This window comes from Triturus cristatus, chromosome 11, assembly GCF_964204655.1.
Source record: "Triturus cristatus chromosome 11, aTriCri1.1, whole genome shotgun sequence".
Taxonomy (NCBI): domain Eukaryota; kingdom Metazoa; phylum Chordata; class Amphibia; order Caudata; family Salamandridae; genus Triturus; species Triturus cristatus.
Genome location: NC_140594.1, coordinates 936575591 through 936591035, shown reverse-complemented (window position 1 = coordinate 936591035; position 15445 = coordinate 936575591). Strand labels below are relative to the sequence as shown.

General features: G+C 36.9%; 1 long non-coding RNA gene across 1 annotated transcript; it reads right to left on the bottom strand.

Moving 5' to 3' along the window:
- Window positions 1–81: 81 nt before the first annotated feature.
- On the bottom strand, window positions 82–14432 carry LOC146785667 (uncharacterized). Its single transcript, XR_014970736.1, has 29 exons — window positions 14321–14432; window positions 13811–13965; window positions 13300–13422; window positions 12790–12944; window positions 12282–12400; window positions 11774–11892; window positions 11266–11384; window positions 10758–10876; window positions 10250–10368; window positions 9742–9860; window positions 9233–9386; window positions 8725–8843; window positions 8217–8335; window positions 7709–7827; window positions 7201–7319; window positions 6693–6811; window positions 6185–6303; window positions 5677–5795; window positions 5168–5321; window positions 4660–4778; window positions 4152–4270; window positions 3644–3796; window positions 3136–3254; window positions 2628–2746; window positions 2119–2272; window positions 1611–1729; window positions 1103–1221; window positions 594–747; window positions 82–204 (listed from the first exon to the last, which is right to left on the bottom strand). It is a non-coding gene; the product is annotated as an uncharacterized LOC146785667 (long non-coding RNA).
- Between the last annotated feature and the right edge of the window lie 1013 nt (window positions 14433–15445).

The window sequence follows — 15445 nt, the reverse complement described above, 5'->3', positions numbered from 1 at the left end:
CCCACTATAAGGTAGTGAGGACATGCTGATGCTGTGAGCGTCTTTTTAATGCATAAAGGAATTATTGTGAGTTTTACTTGCCTTATAAATTGGTAAAATGATGCCGTATGCCGGAAGACTTCCTTTTTTTTTTTGTTCTTCAGTCTCGGCAATTCAGAGAAACTCGGTTGTGAAACACTGCCACCTCTGGTCATTCAGTATAATCTGTAGATGGAAAAGTCCACTGTTAGCACATTTTCTATAAGCAATACAAAAAAAATCTTGATTTTTAGAAAGCGTAAACAGATCAATACTATGGAGTCTTTTATTGTGAAAATCAACAGCTCATTAGAAATTCAAATCTCAATTTTAGTTTTTAACCTCACATACTTCTCTGCAACATTGCTAGTTCCAGGATATAAAGCAGGCTTTAGTAGCGTTGGAGGCAGCCAGACTTTTATGAACTATCATGACCAACACAATGTGATCCATATTACTCTCATCTTGACAGAAATTATGTTCAGGCACAGTCTCCCACTGTAAGGTAGTGAGGACATGCTGATGCTGTGAGCGTCTTTTTAATGCATAAAGGAATTATTGTGAGTTTTACTTGCCTTGCATATTGGTAAAATGATGCCGTATGCCGGAAGACTTCCTTTTTTTTTTTCTTCAGTCTCGTCAATTCAGAGAAACTCGGTTGTGAAACACTGCCACCTCTGGTCATTCAGTATAATTTGCAGATGGAAAAGTCCACTGTTAGCACATTTTCTATAAGCAATACAAAAAAAATCTTGATTTTTAGAAAGCGTAAACAGATCAATACTATGGAGTCTTTTATTGTGAAAATCAACAGCTCATTAGAAAATCAAATCTCAATTTTAGTTTTTAAGCTCACATACTTCTCTGCAACATTGCTAGCTCCAGGATATAAAGCAGGCTTTAGTAGCATTGGAGGCAGCCAGGCTTTTATGAGCTATCATGACCAACACAATGTGATCCATATTACTTTCATCTTGACAGAAATTATGTTCAGGCACAGTCTCCCACTGTAAGGTAGTGAGGACATGCTGATGCTGTGAGCGTCTTTTTAATGCATAAAGGAATTATTGTGAGTTTTACTTGCCTTATAAATTGGTAAAATGATCCCGTATGCCGGAAGACTTCCTTTTTTTTTTCTTCAGTCTCGGCAATTCAGAGAAACTAGGTTGTGAAACACTGCCACCTCTGGTCATTCAGTATAATCTGCAGATGGAAAAGTCCACTGTTAGCACATTTTCTATAAGCAATACAAAAAAAATCTTGATGATTAGAAAGCGTAAACAGATCAATACTATGGAGTCTTTTATTGTGAAAATCAACAGCTCATTAGAAATTCAAATCTCAATTTTAGTTTTTAACCTCACATACTTCTCTGCAACATTGCTAGTTCCAGGATATAAAGCAGGCTTTAGTAGCGTTGGAGGCAGCCAGGCTTTTATGAACTATCATGACCAACACAATGTGATCCATATTACTCTCATCTTGACAGAAATTATGTTCAGGCACAGTCTCCCACTATAAGGTAGTGAGGACATGCTGATGCTGTGAGCGTCTTTTTAATGCATAAAGGAATTATTGTGAGTTTTACTTGCCTTATAAATTGGTAAAATGATCCCGTATGCCGGAAGACTTCCTTTTTTTTTTCTTCAGTCTCGGCAATTCAGAGAAACTAGGTTGTGAAACACTGCCACCTCTGGTCATTCAGTATAATCTGCAGATGGAAAAGTCCACTGTTAGCACATTTTCTATAAGCAATACAAAAAAAATCTTGATTTTTAGAAAGCGTAAACAGATCAATACTATGGAGTCTTTTATTGTGAAAATCAACAGCTCATTAGAAATTCAAATCTCAATTTTAGTTTTTAACCTCACATACTTCTCTGCAACATTGCTAGTTCCAGGATATAAAGCAGGCTTTAGTAGCGTTGGAGGCAGCCAGACTTTTATGAACTATCATGACCAACACAATGTGATCCATATTACTCTCATCTTGACAGAAATTATGTTCAGGCACAGTCTCCCACTGTAAGGTAGTGAGGACATGCTGATGCTGTGAGCGTCTTTTTAATGCATAAAGGAATTATTGTGAGTTTTACTTGCCTTGCATATTGGTAAAATGATGCCGTATGCCGGAAGACTTCCTTTTTTTTTTTCTTCAGTCTCGTCAATTCAGAGAAACTCGGTTGTGAAACACTGCCACCTCTGGTCATTCAGTATAATTTGCAGATGGAAAAGTCCACTGTTAGCACATTTTCTATAAGCAATACAAAAAAAATCTTGATTTTTAGAAAGCGTAAACAGATCAATACTATGGAGTCTTTTATTGTGAAAATCAACAGCTCATTAGAAATTCAAATCTCAATTTTAGTTTTTAACCTCACATACTTCTCTGCAACATTGCTAGTTCCAGGATATAAAGCAGGCTTTAGTAGCGTTGGAGGCAGCCAGGCTTTTATGAACTATCATGACCAACACAATGTGATCCATATTACTCTCATCTTGACAGAAATTATGTTCAGGCACAGTCTCCCACTATAAGGTAGTGAGGACATGCTGATGCTGTGAGCGTCTTTTTAATGCATAAAGGAATTATTGTGAGTTTTACTTGCCTTATAAATTGGTAAAATGATCCCGTATGCCGGAAGACTTCCTTTTTTTTTTCTTCAGTCTCGGCAATTCAGAGAAACTAGGTTGTGAAACACTGCCACCTCTGGTCATTCAGTATAATCTGCAGATGGAAAAGTCCACTGTTAGCACATTTTCTATAAGCAATACAAAAAAAATCTTGATGATTAGAAAGCGTAAACAGATCAATACTATGGAGTCTTTTATTGTGAAAATCAACAGCTCATTAGAAATTCAAATCTCAATTTTAGTTTTTAACCTCACATACTTCTCTGCAACATTGCTAGTTCCAGGATATAAAGCAGGCTTTAGTAGCGTTGGAGGCAGCCAGGCTTTTATGAACTATCATGACCAACACAATGTGATCCATATTACTCTCATCTTGACAGAAATTATGTTCAGGCACAGTCTCCCACTATAAGGTAGTGAGGACATGCTGATGCTGTGAGCGTCTTTTTAATGCATAAAGGAATTATTGTGAGTTTTACTTGCCTTATAAATTGGTAAAATGATCCCGTATGCCGGAAGACTTCCTTTTTTTTTTCTTCAGTCTCGGCAATTCAGAGAAACTAGGTTGTGAAACACTGCCACCTCTGGTCATTCAGTATAATCTGCAGATGGAAAAGTCCACTGTTAGCACATTTTCTATAAGCAATACAAAAAAAATCTTGATTTTTAGAAAGCGTAAACAGATCAATACTATGGAGTCTTTTATTGTGAAAATCAACAGCTCATTAGAAATTCAAATCTCAATTTTAGTTTTTAACCTCACATACTTCTCTGCAACATTGCTAGTTCCAGGATATAAAGCAGGCTTTAGTAGCGTTGGAGGCAGCCAGACTTTTATGAACTATCATGACCAACACAATGTGATCCATATTACTCTCATCTTGACAGAAATTATGTTCAGGCACAGTCTCCCACTGTAAGGTAGTGAGGACATGCTGATGCTGTGAGCGTCTTTTTAATGCATAAAGGAATTATTGTGAGTTTTACTTGCCTTGCATATTGGTAAAATGATGCCGTATGCCGGAAGACTTCCTTTTTTTTTTCTTCAGTCTCGTCAATTCAGAGAAACTCGGTTGTGAAACACTGCCACCTCTGGTCATTCAGTATAATTTGCAGATGGAAAAGTCCACTGTTAGCACATTTTCTATAAGCAATACAAAAAAAATCTTGATTTTTAGAAAGCGTAAACAGATCAATACTATGGAGTCTTTTATTGTGAAAATCAACAGCTCATTAGAAAATCAAATCTCAATTTTAGTTTTTAACCTCACATACTTCTCTGCAACATTGCTAGCTCCAGGATATAAAGCAGGCTTTAGTAGCATTGGAGGCAGCCAGGCTTTTATGAGCTATCATGACCAACACAATGTGATCCATATTACTTTCATCTTGACAGAAATTATGTTCAGGCACAGTCTCCCACTATAAGGTAGTGAGGACATGCTGATGCTGTGAGCGTCTTTTTAATGCATAAAGGAATTATTGTGAGTTTTACTTGCCTTATAAATTGGTAAAATGATCCCGTATGCCGGAAGACTTCCTTTTTTTTTTCTTCAGTCTCGGCAATTCAGAGAAACTAGGTTGTGAAACACTGCCACCTCTGGTCATTCAGTATAATCTGCAGATGGAAAAGTCCACTGTTAGCACATTTTCTATAAGCAATACAAAAAAAATCTTGATTTTTAGAAAGCGTAAACAGATCAATACTATGGAGTCTTTTATTGTGAAAATCAACAGCTCATTAGAAAATCAAATCTCAATTTTAGTTTTTAACCTCACATACTTCTCTGCAACATTGCTAGCTCCAGGATATAAAGCAGGCTTTAGTAGCATTGGAGGCAGCCAGGCTTTTATGAGCTATCATGACCAACACAATGTGATCCATATTACTTTCATCTTGACAGAAATTATGTTCAGGCACAGTCTCCCACTGTAAGGTAGTGAGGACATGCTGATGCTGTGAGCGTCTTTTTAATGCATAAAGGAATTATTGTGAGTTTTACTTGCCTTATAAATTGGTAAAATGATCCCGTATGCCGGAAGACTTCCTTTTTTTTTTCTTCAGTCTCGGCAATTCAGAGAAACTAGGTTGTGAAACACTGCCACCTCTGGTCATTCAGTATAATCTGCAGATGGAAAAGTCCACTGTTAGCACATTTTCTATAAGCAATACAAAAAAAATCTTGATGATTAGAAAGCGTAAACAGATCAATACTATGGAGTCTTTTATTGTGAAAATCAACAGCTCATTAGAAATTCAAATCTCAATTTTAGTTTTTAACCTCACATACTTCTCTGCAACATTGCTAGTTCCAGGATATAAAGCAGGCTTTAGTAGCGTTGGAGGCAGCCAGACTTTTATGAACTATCATGACCAACACAATGTGATCCATATTACTCTCATCTTGACAGAAATTATGTTCAGGCACAGTCTCCCACTGTAAGGTAGTGAGGACATGCTGATGCTGTGAGCGTCTTTTTAATGCATAAAGGAATTATTGTGAGTTTTACTTGCCTTGCATATTGGTAAAATGATGCCGTATGCCGGAAGACTTCCTTTTTTTTTTTCTTCAGTCTCGTCAATTCAGAGAAACTCGGTTGTGAAACACTGCCACCTCTGGTCATTCAGTATAATTTGCAGATGGAAAAGTCCACTGTTAGCACATTTTCTATAAGCAATACAAAAAAAATCTTGATTTTTAGAAAGCGTAAACAGATCAATACTATGGAGTCTTTTATTGTGAAAATCAACAGCTCATTAGAAATTCAAATCTCAATTTTAGTTTTTAACCTCACATACTTCTCTGCAACATTGCTAGTTCCAGGATATAAAGCAGGCTTTAGTAGCGTTGGAGGCAGCCAGGCTTTTATGAACTATCATGACCAACACAATGTGATCCATATTACTCTCATCTTGACAGAAATTATGTTCAGGCACAGTCTCCCACTATAAGGTAGTGAGGACATGCTGATGCTGTGAGCGTCTTTTTAATGCATAAAGGAATTATTGTGAGTTTTACTTGCCTTATAAATTGGTAAAATGATCCCGTATGCCGGAAGACTTCCTTTTTTTTTTCTTCAGTCTCGGCAATTCAGAGAAACTAGGTTGTGAAACACTGCCACCTCTGGTCATTCAGTATAATCTGCAGATGGAAAAGTCCACTGTTAGCACATTTTCTATAAGCAATACAAAAAAAATCTTGATTTTTAGAAAGCGTAAACAGATCAATACTATGGAGTCTTTTATTGTGAAAATCAACAGCTCATTAGAAAATCAAATCTCAATTTTAGTTTTTAACCTCACATACTTCTCTGCAACATTGCTAGCTCCAGGATATAAAGCAGGCTTTAGTAGCATTGGAGGCAGCCAGGCTTTTATGAGCTATCATGACCAACACAATGTGATCCATATTACTTTCATCTTGACAGAAATTATGTTCAGGCTCAGTCTCCCACTGTAAGGTAGTGAGGACATGCTGATGCTGTGAGCGTCTTTTTAATGCATAAAGGAATTATTGTGAGTTTTACTTGCCTTATAAATTGGTAAAATGATCCCGTATGCCGGAAGACTTCCTTTTTTTTTTCTTCAGTCTCGGCAATTCAGAGAAACTAGGTTGTGAAACACTGCCACCTCTGGTCATTCAGTATAATCTGCAGATGGAAAAGTCCACTGTTAGCACATTTTCTATAAGCAATACAAAAAAAATCTTGATGATTAGAAAGCGTAAACAGATCAATACTATGGAGTCTTTTATTGTGAAAATCAACAGCTCATTAGAAATTCAAATCTCAATTTTAGTTTTTAACCTCACATACTTCTCTGCAACATTGCTAGTTCCAGGATATAAAGCAGGCTTTAGTAGCGTTGGAGGCAGCCAGGCTTTTATGAACTATCATGACCAACACAATGTGATCCATATTACTCTCATCTTGACAGAAATTATGTTCAGGCACAGTCTCCCACTATAAGGTAGTGAGGACATGCTGATGCTGTGAGCGTCTTTTTAATGCATAAAGGAATTATTGTGAGTTTTACTTGCCTTATAAATTGGTAAAATGATCCCGTATGCCGGAAGACTTCCTTTTTTTTTTCTTCAGTCTCGGCAATTCAGAGAAACTAGGTTGTGAAACACTGCCACCTCTGGTCATTCAGTATAATCTGCAGATGGAAAAGTCCACTGTTAGCACATTTTCTATAAGCAATACAAAAAAAATCTTGATTTTTAGAAAGCGTAAACAGATCAATACTATGGAGTCTTTTATTGTGAAAATCAACAGCTCATTAGAAAATCAAATCTCAATTTTAGTTTTTAACCTCACATACTTCTCTGCAACATTGCTAGCTCCAGGATATAAAGCAGGCTTTAGTAGCATTGGAGGCAGCCAGGCTTTTATGAGCTATCATGACCAACACAATGTGATCCATATTACTTTCATCTTGACAGAAATTATGTTCAGGCTCAGTCTCCCACTGTAAGGTAGTGAGGACATGCTGATGCTGTGAGCGTCTTTTTAATGCATAAAGGAATTATTGTGAGTTTTACTTGCCTTATAAATTGGTAAAATGATCCCGTATGCCGGAAGACTTCCTTTTTTTTTTCTTCAGTCTCGGCAATTCAGAGAAACTAGGTTGTGAAACACTGCCACCTCTGGTCATTCAGTATAATCTGCAGATGGAAAAGTCCACTGTTAGCACATTTTCTATAAGCAATACAAAAAAAATCTTGATGATTAGAAAGCGTAAACAGATCAATACTATGGAGTCTTTTATTGTGAAAATCAACAGCTCATTAGAAATTCAAATCTCAATTTTAGTTTTTAACCTCACATACTTCTCTGCAACATTGCTAGTTCCAGGATATAAAGCAGGCTTTAGTAGCGTTGGAGGCAGCCAGGCTTTTATGAACTATCATGACCAACACAATGTGATCCATATTACTCTCATCTTGACAGAAATTATGTTCAGGCACAGTCTCCCACTATAAGGTAGTGAGGACATGCTGATGCTGTGAGCGTCTTTTTAATGCATAAAGGAATTATTGTGAGTTTTACTTGCCTTATAAATTGGTAAAATGATCCCGTATGCCGGAAGACTTCCTTTTTTTTTTCTTCAGTCTCGGCAATTCAGAGAAACTAGGTTGTGAAACACTGCCACCTCTGGTCATTCAGTATAATCTGCAGATGGAAAAGTCCACTGTTAGCACATTTTCTATAAGCAATACAAAAAAAATCTTGATTTTTAGAAAGCGTAAACAGATCAATACTATGGAGTCTTTTATTGTGAAAATCAACAGCTCATTAGAAAATCAAATCTCAATTTTAGTTTTTAACCTCACATACTTCTCTGCAACATTGCTAGCTCCAGGATATAAAGCAGGCTTTAGTAGCATTGGAGGCAGCCAGGCTTTTATGAGCTATCATGACCAACACAATGTGATCCATATTACTTTCATCTTGACAGAAATTATGTTCAGGCACAGTCTCCCACTGTAAGGTAGTGAGGACATGCTGATGCTGTGAGCGTCTTTTTAATGCATAAAGGAATTATTGTGAGTTTTACTTGCCTTATAAATTGGTAAAATGATCCCGTATGCCGGAAGACTTCCTTTTTTTTTTCTTCAGTCTCGGCAATTCAGAGAAACTAGGTTGTGAAACACTGCCACCTCTGGTCATTCAGTATAATCTGCAGATGGAAAAGTCCACTGTTAGCACATTTTCTATAAGCAATACAAAAAAAATCTTGATGATTAGAAAGCGTAAACAGATCAATACTATGGAGTCTTTTATTGTGAAAATCAACAGCTCATTAGAAAATCAAATCTCAATTTTAGTTTTTAACCTCACATACTTCTCTGCAACATTGCTAGCTCCAGGATATAAAGCAGGCTTTAGTAGCATTGGAGGCAGCCAGGCTTTTATGAGCTATCATGACCAACACAATGTGATCCATATTACTTTCATCTTGACAGAAATTATGTTCAGGCACAGTCTCCCACTGTAAGGTAGTGAGGACATGCTGATGCTGTGAGCGTCTTTTTAATGCATAAAGGAATTATTGTGAGTTTTACTTGCCTTATAAATTGGTAAAATGATCCCGTATGCCGGAAGACTTCCTTTTTTTTTTCTTCAGTCTCGGCAATTCAGAGAAACTAGGTTGTGAAACACTGCCACCTCTGGTCATTCAGTATAATCTGCAGATGGAAAAGTCCACTGTTAGCACATTTTCTATAAGCAATACAAAAAAAATCTTGATGATTAGAAAGCGTAAACAGATCAATACTATGGAGTCTTTTATTGTGAAAATCAACAGCTCATTAGAAATTCAAATCTCAATTTTAGTTTTTAACCTCACATACTTCTCTGCAACATTGCTAGTTCCAGGATATAAAGCAGGCTTTAGTAGCGTTGGAGGCAGCCAGACTTTTATGAACTATCATGACCAACACAATGTGATCCATATTACTCTCATCTTGACAGAAATTATGTTCAGGCACAGTCTCCCACTGTAAGGTAGTGAGGACATGCTGATGCTGTGAGCGTCTTTTTAATGCATAAAGGAATTATTGTGAGTTTTACTTGCCTTGCATATTGGTAAAATGATGCCGTATGCCGGAAGACTTCCTTTTTTTTTTTCTTCAGTCTCGTCAATTCAGAGAAACTCGGTTGTGAAACACTGCCACCTCTGGTCATTCAGTATAATTTGCAGATGGAAAAGTCCACTGTTAGCACATTTTCTATAAGCAATACAAAAAAAATCTTGATTTTTAGAAAGCGTAAACAGATCAATACTATGGAGTCTTTTATTGTGAAAATCAACAGCTCATTAGAAATTCAAATCTCAATTTTAGTTTTTAACCTCACATACTTCTCTGCAACATTGCTAGTTCCAGGATATAAAGCAGGCTTTAGTAGCGTTGGAGGCAGCCAGGCTTTTATGAACTATCATGACCAACACAATGTGATCCATATTACTCTCATCTTGACAGAAATTATGTTCAGGCACAGTCTCCCACTATAAGGTAGTGAGGACATGCTGATGCTGTGAGCGTCTTTTTAATGCATAAAGGAATTATTGTGAGTTTTACTTGCCTTATAAATTGGTAAAATGATCCCGTATGCCGGAAGACTTCCTTTTTTTTTTCTTCAGTCTCGGCAATTCAGAGAAACTAGGTTGTGAAACACTGCCACCTCTGGTCATTCAGTATAATCTGCAGATGGAAAAGTCCACTGTTAGCACATTTTCTATAAGCAATACAAAAAAAATCTTGATTTTTAGAAAGCGTAAACAGATCAATACTATGGAGTCTTTTATTGTGAAAATCAACAGCTCATTAGAAAATCAAATCTCAATTTTAGTTTTTAACCTCACATACTTCTCTGCAACATTGCTAGCTCCAGGATATAAAGCAGGCTTTAGTAGCATTGGAGGCAGCCAGGCTTTTATGAGCTATCATGACCAACACAATGTGATCCATATTACTTTCATCTTGACAGAAATTATGTTCAGGCTCAGTCTCCCACTGTAAGGTAGTGAGGACATGCTGATGCTGTGAGCGTCTTTTTAATGCATAAAGGAATTATTGTGAGTTTTACTTGCCTTATAAATTGGTAAAATGATCCCGTATGCCGGAAGACTTCCTTTTTTTTTTCTTCAGTCTCGGCAATTCAGAGAAACTAGGTTGTGAAACACTGCCACCTCTGGTCATTCAGTATAATCTGCAGATGGAAAAGTCCACTGTTAGCACATTTTCTATAAGCAATACAAAAAAAATCTTGATGATTAGAAAGCGTAAACAGATCAATACTATGGAGTCTTTTATTGTGAAAATCAACAGCTCATTAGAAATTCAAATCTCAATTTTAGTTTTTAACCTCACATACTTCTCTGCAACATTGCTAGTTCCAGGATATAAAGCAGGCTTTAGTAGCGTTGGAGGCAGCCAGGCTTTTATGAACTATCATGACCAACACAATGTGATCCATATTACTCTCATCTTGACAGAAATTATGTTCAGGCACAGTCTCCCACTATAAGGTAGTGAGGACATGCTGATGCTGTGAGCGTCTTTTTAATGCATAAAGGAATTATTGTGAGTTTTACTTGCCTTATAAATTGGTAAAATGATCCCGTATGCCGGAAGACTTCCTTTTTTTTTTCTTCAGTCTCGGCAATTCAGAGAAACTAGGTTGTGAAACACTGCCACCTCTGGTCATTCAGTATAATCTGCAGATGGAAAAGTCCACTGTTAGCACATTTTCTATAAGCAATACAAAAAAAATCTTGATTTTTAGAAAGCGTAAACAGATCAATACTATGGAGTCTTTTATTGTGAAAATCAACAGCTCATTAGAAAATCAAATCTCAATTTTAGTTTTTAACCTCACATACTTCTCTGCAACATTGCTAGCTCCAGGATATAAAGCAGGCTTTAGTAGCATTGGAGGCAGCCAGGCTTTTATGAGCTATCATGACCAACACAATGTGATCCATATTACTTTCATCTTGACAGAAATTATGTTCAGGCACAGTCTCCCACTGTAAGGTAGTGAGGACATGCTGATGCTGTGAGCGTCTTTTTAATGCATAAAGGAATTATTGTGAGTTTTACTTGCCTTATAAATTGGTAAAATGATCCCGTATGCCGGAAGACTTCCTTTTTTTTTTCTTCAGTCTCGGCAATTCAGAGAAACTAGGTTGTGAAACACTGCCACCTCTGGTCATTCAGTATAATCTGCAGATGGAAAAGTCCACTGTTAGCACATTTTCTATAAGCAATACAAAAAAAATCTTGATGATTAGAAAGCGTAAACAGATCAATACTATGGAGTCTTTTATTGTCAAAATCAACAGCTCATTAGAAATTCAAATCTCAATTTTAGTTTTTAACCTCACATACTTCTCTGCAACATTGCTAGTTCCAGGATATAAAGCAGGCTTTAGTAGCGTTGGAGGCAGCCAGGCTTTTATGAACTATCATGACCAACACAATGTGATCCATATTACTCTCATCTTGACAGAAATTATGTTCAGGCACAGTCTCCCACTATAAGGTAGTGAGGACATGCTGATGCTGTGAGCGTCTTTTTAATGCATAAAGGAATTATTGTGAGTTTTACTTGCCTTATAAATTGGTAAAATGATCCCGTATGCCGGAAGACTTCCTTTTTTTTTTCTTCAGTCTCGGCAATTCAGAGAAACTAGGTTGTGAAACACTGCCACCTCTGGTCATTCAGTATAATCTGCAGATGGAAAAGTCCACTGTTAGCACATTTTCTATAAGCAATACAAAAAAAATCTTGATTTTTAGAAAGCGTAAACAGATCAATACTATGGAGTCTTTTATTGTGAAAATCAACAGCTCATTAGAAAATCAAATCTCAATTTTAGTTTTTAACCTCACATACTTCTCTGCAACATTGCTAGCTCCAGGATATAAAGCAGGCTTTAGTAGCGTTGGAGGCAGCCAGGCTTTTATGAACTATCATGACCAACACAATGTGATCCATATTACTTTCATCTTGACAGAAATTATGTTCAGGCACAGTCTCCCACTGTAAGGTAGTGAGGACATGCTGATGCTGTGAGCGTCTTTTTAATGCATAAAGGAATTATTGTGAGTTTTACTTGCCTTATAAATTGGTAAAATGATCCCGTATGCCGGAAGACTTCCTTTTTTTTTTCTTCAGTCTCGGCAATTCAGAGAAACTAGGTTGTGAAACACTGCCACCTCTGGTCATTCAGTATAATCTGCAGATGGAAAAGTCCACTGTTAGCACATTTTCTATAAGCAATACAAAAAAAATCTTGATGATTAGAAAGCGTAAACAGATCAATACTATGGAGTCTTTTATTGTGAAAATCAACAGCTCATTAGAAATTCAAATCTCAATTTTAGTTTTTAACCTCACATACTTCTCTGCAACATTGCTAGTTCCAGGATATAAAGCAGGCTTTAGTAGCGTTGGAGGCAGCCAGGCTTTTATGAACTATCATGACCAACACAATGTGATCCATATTACTCTCATCTTGACAGAAATTATGTTCAGGCACAGTCTCCCACTATAAGGTAGTGAGGACATGCTGATGCTGTGAGCGTCTTTTTAATGCATAAAGGAATTATTGTGAGTTTTACTTGCCTTGCATATTGGTAAAATGATGCCGTATGCCGGAAGACTTCCTTTTTTTTGTTTCTTCAGTCTCGGCAATTCAGAGAAACTCGGTTGTGAAACACTGCCACCTCTGGTCATTCAGTATAATTTGCAGATGGAAAAGTCCACTGTTAGCACATTTTCTATAAGCAATACAAAAAAAATCTTGATTTTTAGAAAGCGTAAACAGATCAATACTATGGAGTCTTTTATTGTGAAAATCAACAGCTCATTAGAAAATCAAATCTCAATTTTAGTTTTTAACCTCACATACTTCTCTGCAACATTGCTAGTTCCAGGATATAAAGCAGGCTTTAGTAGCGTTGGAGGCAGCCAGACTTTTATGAACTATCATGACCAACACAATGTGATCCATATTACTCTCATCTTGATAGAAATTATGTTCAGGCACAGTCTCCCACTGTAAGGTAGTGAGGACATGCTGATGCTGTGAGCGTCTTTTTAATGCATAAAGGAATTATTGTGAGTTTTACGTGCCTTGCATATTGGTAAAATGATGCCGTATGCCGGAAGACTTCCTTTTTTGTTTTTTTCTTCAGTCTCGGCAATTCAGAGAAACTCGGTTGTGAAACACTGCCACCTCTGGTCATTCAGTATAATCTGTAGATGGAAAAGTCCACTGTTAGCACATTTTCTATAAGCAATACAAAAAAATCTTGATGATTAGAAAGCGTAAACAGATCAATACTATGGAGTCTTTTATTGTGAAAATCAACAGCTCATTAGAAATTCAAATCTCAATTTTAGTTTTTAACCTCACATACTTCTCTGCAACATTGCTAGTTCCAGGATATAAAGCAGGCTTTAGTAGCGTTGGAGGCAGCCAGGCTTTTATGAACTATCATGACCAACACAATGTGATCCATATTACTCTCATCTTGACAGAAATTATGTTCAGGCACAGTCTCCCACTATAAGGTAGTGAGGACATGCTGATGCTGTGAGCGTCTTTTTAATGCATAAAGGAATTATTGTGAGTTTTACTTGCCTTGCATATTGGTAAAATGATGCCGTATGCCGGAAGACTTCCTTTTTTTTGTTTCTTCAGTCTCGGCAATTCAGAGAAACTCGGTTGTGAAACACTGCCACCTCTGGTCATTCAGTATAATTTGCAGATGGAAAAGTCCACTGTTAGCACATTTTCTATAAGCAATACAAAAAAAATCTTGATTTTTAGAAAGCGTAAACAGATCAATACTATGGAGTCTTTTATTGTGAAAATCAACAGCTCATTAGAAAATCAAATCTCAATTTTAGTTTTTAACCTCACATACTTCTCTGCAACATTGCTAGTTCCAGGATATAAAGCAGGCTTTAGTAGCGTTGGAGGCAGCCAGACTTTTATGAACTATCATGACCAACACAATGTGATCCATATTACTCTCATCTTGATAGAAATTATGTTCAGGCACAGTCTCCCACTGTAAGGTAGTGAGGACATGCTGATGCTGTGAGCGTCTTTTTAATGCATAAAGGAATTATTGTGAGTTTTACGTGCCTTGCATATTGGTACAATGATGCCGTATGCCGGAAGACTTCCTTTTTTGTTTTTTTCTTCAGTCTCGGCAATTCAGAGAAACTCGGTTGTGAAACACTGCCACCTCTGGTCATTCAGTATAATCTGTAGATGGAAAAGTCCACTGTTAGCACATTTTCTATAAGCAATACAAAAAAATCTTGATTTTTAGAAAGGGTAAACAGATCAATACTATGGAGTCTTTTATTGTGAAAATCAACAGCTCATTAGAAAATCAAATCTCAATTTTAGTTTTTAACCTCACATACTTCTCTGCAACATTGCTAGCTCCAGGATATAAAGCAGGCTTTAGTAGCATTGGAGGCAGCCAGGCTTTTATGAGCTATCATGACCAACACAATGTGATCCATATTACTTTCATCTTGACAGAAATTATGTTCAGGCACAGTCTCCCACTGTAAGGTAGTGAGGACATGCTGATGCTGTGAGCGTCTTTTTAATGCATAAAGGAATTATTGTGAGTTTTACTTGCCTTATAAATTGGTAAAATGATGCCGTATGCCGGAAGACTTCCTTTTTTTTTTGTTCTTCAGTCTCGGCAATTCAGAGAAACTCGGTTGTGAAACACTGCCACCTCTGGTCATTCAGTATAATCTGTAGATGGAAAAGTCCACTGTTAGCACATTTTCTATAAGCAATACAAAAAAAATCTTGATTTTTAGAAAGCGTAAACAGATCAATACTATGGAGTCTTTTATTGTGAAAATCAACAGCTCATTAGAAATTCAAATCTCAATTTTAGTTTTTAACCTCACATACTTCTCTGCAACATTGCTAGTTCCAGGATATAAAGCAGGCTTTAGTAGCGTTGGAGGCAGCCAGGCTTTTATGAACTATCATGACCAACACAATGTGATCCATATTACTTTCATCTTTACAGAAATTATGTTCAGGCACAGTCTCCCACTATAAGGTAGTGAGGACATGCTGATGCTGTGAGCGTCTTTTTAATGCATAAAGGAATTATTGTGAGTTTTACTTGCCTTGCATATTGGTAAAATGATGCCGTATGCCGGAAGACTTCCTTTTTTTTTTTTTCTTCAGTCTCGGCAATTCAGAGAAACTCGGTTGTGAAACACTGCCACC